The sequence below is a fragment of the Neltuma alba genome, unplaced genomic scaffold, assembly GCF_004799145.2.
Source record: "Neltuma alba isolate B1F8T4 unplaced genomic scaffold, ASM479914v2 tig00012889_pilon, whole genome shotgun sequence".
In the NCBI taxonomy this organism is placed as follows: Eukaryota; Viridiplantae; Streptophyta; class Magnoliopsida; order Fabales; family Fabaceae; genus Neltuma; species Neltuma alba.
The window spans coordinates 78,402-84,401 of NW_021637263.1; the positions used below are offsets into that span (position 1 = coordinate 78,402).

Here is a 6,000-nt window from a genome sequence, read left to right on the forward strand (position 1 = left end):
GCATCAGGAGGTTCATTAGAAGCCCATAACCCAGCAACAATTAATTGTGAAGAATAAAACATTAATTCTTGTCTTGTAGTCAGGAAAGAAAAGAAACAAGTTAGATGAATTATTATAGTAGTTTTAGAAAGAAAGGGCTCACCATAATTTGTGGGGTAGCTAATAATAACATATCACAAAAAAAGAATCAAACAAAGGATCCACAACACCAGACCCTTTGTGTTAATGCTGGATGTAACCTGATCAAATTAATTTGGTCAACCTTCATTGACTCTGTTCTTGTTTAACTCAATCTCATCAACCTAGGCAAGCGCTAACCCTGCTCTACACTTTAAAGGGCGAGGAGAACTAGCATACCGTATTGGTCATCACCATTTGGACTGCACGCTGTGCATTAATTACAAACACAATGTTACAAGGAAATGCTTCTGAAAAAATAGGCATATCAGAGCTGTTCCATCTCTCTAATCCGATAGGTCAAAAACAATTTACTAAACCTTTTGGCTCGTGTGTGGTGGCGTGGCACAAATGTGAGATCAACCTAGTTGGCAAGACAGTGAAGTTGTTGAGAGACGTTATTCCCTTTTGTCTTCCTCTACTTCGTCTTCTTCATCAAAGGATTCATTATTTCCAGCATTCTTCTCTTGCTTGACTGAGCTTAGTTCGGTTTCTTGCTTCGTTAGAGATTGAGCTTCTTCGTCATCAGATTCATCTCCCACTTCCTCAGAATATGCATACCTGTGCATGGTTAGAAAGGTTTCTATCAGCACAAAAGCATATGGATGAGACTCTTAGGCCACTTGAATTAGGAATTCCTATATCAGCACGAAAGCATATGGACGAGACTCTTAGGCCACTTGAATTAGGAATTCCAACATGAATAGGCACGCCACTTTTATGCTTTCCAGTCATACTAGTTACTACTACAAAATGCCAAAGCATTTCAGCAAGAAAAAGCCAAATGTCATCTTTTCAAGTGATTTCAAGATCGGCAAGTCACAAAAGTGACAAATAGCAAGAGAAATTAGCATATAAACCTTGCCTGGGACATACAACACAATACTCTCTGCGGTAACTTTCATTTGATCTTGTCACCAAGGGGGGGGGGACTTTCATTCGATTTTTCACTTGTAACCATTGATCATTATTCAAACATTAATATCATGGAATTTGGCCTTGAGTTTCTCCAAGCACAATGTAATATTTTCTTCTTAGCAGGAGAGAAGTATATGCTGAAATTCTGTAGCCAACTTATGCGAATCCATTTTAAAAATCATTGATTCATTTCTATAGAGAACACAGTCAATGGTAACAGCAGGAAGGAAAGAACATAATTACTACTTAGAATTTGAAAAAAGGAATGAACCTTTGAGAGCTTTGAGATGGGGCCCAGAGATAGCATATAACACAGAGCAATGCAAATGCTAGAATGTCCCAGAAAGCAGTTATGATCCAAGCACTCTGCCACCGCTCATTGAAAGGATCCGTGGCTTTGAAGTACAGCTGTAGAATTAAAATGCAGCAAACGGTAATGGCAGTTCAAATAAAAAATCAAAAGACGTGTTTATTATGCCAAAGATAATTAAAACCAGGCATAACGTACTCCCAGAATATTTCTTTCAAAAGTATTAAAGAAGAATAGCACATTGAAGGAGATAGAGATGACAATACAGTCATCCTAAGATAATTAGAATGCTTTATTTTATTTTAATTAGAATATTCTATCTAGATTATCTTTTAGATATATTCTGAATAAGGATTGTAGCAGTTTAACTAGAACTAGGAATAAAGCTGTACAAATAAGCCCCAGAACTATTCGTTTGTATTCTCGTTTGTCTATCAAATAAAGCTATTGAGCATTTCAGTCACCTCCTTTCTACATCATGCTCTCTCTCCTCCATTTCATGTTTCACATCACCACAATGGCAGGGTTGCCACTATACAGGAGACATGAAAACATGCAGGAAAGAAAAGCAGTGCCAGGCCTTAGAGATGCTAGCTATCTCCACATCCACTCCATAATTTTTCCCATGACTTTCTGCTCTCCACTCCTTCACATTTAAGCATTCCCTAACAAACTTCTAGAAACACTCACAAATAGCCAACGCATGTCCTTCAATGCTTACAAGTCCCTACCTTTCTCATGCCATGCTATCCATGCTAACTACATGGCCGGTCATGGCATATCTTTCCCTCAAACCTTGCTTACCTTTTCTAACTTATATGAGGTGTCCAACATACCTTCACTCAGAGACAAAAAATCTGTCATGTTCAAGATTTGCTGGTTGAGTCAGGTTTGGTTGAATTCTTGCCCCATTTGATCAATGTTACTCCTAGTGCGCGTAGTCTTGTGGTTTCCTCCACTAGGTCCAGGTTATTAGATAGTTTCTAATGATTATTGAACCCTTGATATTGATATTTACTGCTTCCATGCAGTTAGTGGACCTTTCTGGTGCATTATCCGATGAAAATGTGATCGATAGTCAAAGGTGGTTTTATAAACAACTTCATAATCAATGCTGGTACAAAATGCTAGCAACTATACAATGCAATATACGGCCTGCAGATAAGTTCTTCAGGAAGTAAGCAGAATCTTGGATTTCTAGGAACAATCACATTAGGCACAGGGCTTAGACAAAATATCGTAGCGGACTTTTTTTTTTTTAAATTAATGTTCGAAGACAATTTCCATTTTGATAAAGTATGTATTCGCCAAAAAAAGGAGTATTCTTTATGATGCTAAAAGACTATTTTCACCTACAGACAGCAATCAGTTCAAATGGGTCGGCATTTGTTTCTCCTAAACAAAATCTTGAGCTTGAGGTTTGTGGATAAAGAAAACTGCTGCGAGAACAGCTTTACACTCACAAGATCCAACTTAGTTCAATCAAAATTAGTTAGGGCTTAACATGACTTTCAAAACCTGGTCGGTCATGATCCCACCTAGTTCAATCCAAATTAGTCAGGGTTCAATGTGGCTTCCAGAAACCAGGTGGTATGTCCCAGAAGAAGACTGTTTTCACCTCATGCATTTGGCAGCACTGACAGGGCATCTAACCAGAACTATGCCCCGTGTGAATTCTGAGACAGTTAAAGTTGCTATCTGGGGCCAATTAACTGTAAAATTATTTAGATGCTACTGTAATCAAGCAAACAGGAGAATAAAACAAAGACTGTAGTTTATCATAATTTTTAGATGAATTTCCTTCATCCACAGGAATGTGAAGGTTACGGAAGGAAGATAAAACATGAAAAGTAATGGTAAATTCATATCAGAGTGAGGATAAGACTGCTTTCTTGTCTTCTTTTGAAATAATGCAATATGTAAACAAAAACATGAAAGTCAATTATTAATTACACAGTCAATTTTCTTCCGTAAGATTAGAATATGCTGATAAAAACTCTTACCTCATATCCTATCCAAACAACTGAGGAGATCACTGTTACTGTCAATGCATTTGAGAACTTTCTATATAAATCCAACTTAACAGAACTCCTTTTGCCTAAAAAATGATACCCAAAAAAGAAGAGTCAAATCTTAAAGGTAGAACATTGCAAAATAATATGAATGGGAGGGAAGGGTACCTGTAATTGTTCCAGAGTTCTTGAAAGAGATGTGAAAATCCATAATATCAAAAATGCATCCAGGAAAGCATCAGGAAGGACTAGAAGAAGCCTTGCCCTTCCTGATACATCATTGATGGTCCCCACATATTCAGCAATATTCAGTAACTCAGATGCTAGGAAGTAAGTTATTCCAAGTAACAGAACCTTTGAGGTAAGGCCACCAAGAGTGGGCCGCACAACACCATAGCCCATTGAAACAATGAGAATAAGAAGCCGTGATATTGTTTTTTATGGCTCCAATGGTGACAACCCACGTTGTGAGTACAACAGGTCGCATTCCAGAATTATTGAAATTCACATACTCAAAATACCAAAAAACCATCTCAAATAAACCAAGAGCAATGACAGCTGAGATACAGTGCTGAAGCAGCAGCAGTATGTCATCCCAAAACCTTGCGTACTGAAGAAACCAAGCAAGGCTAAGGCACATGTAAGCAAGTGTCATGAATACATAGAACTTCTTTAAAGGGGCCATCCTACCAGGTAAGAACCCATCAGGGTTTTTCCAGATTGTCTTCCACTCATTACCATGTCCTTGAGCTTTGGGTTGCATGCTACAAAAAACAAATTATACATTCCAGTCTTCGTGATGGGAACTTCATTAAAATCTAGACTTGTTGTTAAGATTTTTCCACTGAAATGTACATTTAAAATGACAGGCCAATTAATGTCTGTTGCAGAAGGTCTCCTGATAACTTCCCCTTGCTTGCAGCCTTCCATCTTAGCTAAATCAGGGGTGCAACATATGGCCCGTTGTCCACCATATGCAGAACCACCAATATCATTACGATCAGCTGCTTCAAAAATTATAATCTGTACCAACCCAGTACTATGCTTCATACGTTTGGCAGCAGTCTTACTTCTCCTAAAGGTGATATTCTCAAATCTGTTTCCAAAATAACAAGTTAGTGTTTCCACTTATGTTTGTTGCCAAATTCAAAGAGGTAAAAAATAAATAAAAACCAATGGCAGTGTTCCAAGAATAGTACATGTTACATCAGTGTTATTGATATATTAATATCAGTTTTGTCAACATACACGTCTTTCTCAGTTCTTCATAATGATTCAAAAAGTTGACCTAAGTTGCATGATAGCACCTCCCATCTTGGTAAATTATAGCAGACTTAATTATTAGAACAGAATGAAATAAAAGAAGTACGAGGGTTTTGTCCTAATCCTCTATTCAGCTCCACCCCCAACACTGCGTGTAGTTTCTTATGGAACAATGTGAGGAAAATACGTCTCCAAAATAAGTTTAAAAGCAATTGCTCTCCCCCCCCCCCCCAAAAAAAAATTTCAATCATTAACTACCTCCATCGACCCATTTCAGTAGTTTCCTTCTGTCCCTACTTTTTCGTGAATCTTATGCTCAAGCGCAGGAATCGGTTTCATTTAGTTCATTTTGTAAGTCCCATCTTGTAGCCTTCAAAATTAAGCAAAGAGAAAGTTTTATAAATTGGAGCAAGCCTGGCAGCTTCACCTATGTATCAATTTTAGATACAATGAATCACTTAAATCACGAAAGAAAGCTTTAGGAAAAACTGCATAAACCCTGTTTTCCATTTCCCTTCCCCAGCCATAATAATTAAGCCAAAGTCAAGCAACGAACAAAAGTGTGCCACTTAGGAAATATCCTTTTAGTTCAATACTACCCTTCAGTTTTCAATCCGAACCTCCAAAATTATAATGAAATTATGCATAACCCCTTCGCAGTTAAAGATTTTGAGTTAAAACCGTCTATTAATACTGTGAGAGCCTTTATGACAAATTATTCGAAGTTTAGTCCTTGGCACCCAATCTTGACGCTTAGCAGCTTAAGCTTTTGTGGAGAGAAGAGGGTATATTTTGACAAATCCAAATCACAATCAGAGAGTAGGAAGGAATCCAGATTTAGAGATTACCGAATGTAAGAATGGCCATCGTTGATCGATGACATGCCCGTCGGAGGAGCAGCATTGAGAGAAGCTACTATACCTTCACTGCCACCGGAGAGAAGGTAAGCATTGCCCACTTCTTTGAAGGGCTCCTTATCGTAGATGTGAATTGAAGCATTGGAGGTAACAACAAGAACGGAAGCTACAAAGACAAGTAATAGGCCACGCAAGAGAGATCTTCGTCTTTCAAATGCTAAATCCATGCCGACAAATGCAGGATAGAGAAAGGGGGAGTGAGATGGATCAGCGAAAATGGAGGGAGGGGAGGAGAGAGAGTGTGCAAGGCGTGTAGTAGCAGGGGAGAGCGAAACGGAAGGAAGGAATTTGGTGTGGGATCGTTGAAGCGTCAATTTAAGGGTCTGTTTGGCTAAAGGGGAAAGGAGAGTGAAACGATTGAATATTATCTTGTTTGGATTTTAAAAAAAAATTTTATATTACC

General features: G+C 38.2%; 1 pseudogene; it reads right to left on the reverse strand.

Annotated features, from left to right (window-relative positions):
- Positions 1 to 476: 476 nt before the first annotated feature.
- On the reverse strand, positions 477 to 5,793 carry LOC114732202 (transmembrane protein 87A-like; annotated as a pseudogene).
- Between the last annotated feature and the right edge of the window lie 207 nt (positions 5,794 to 6,000).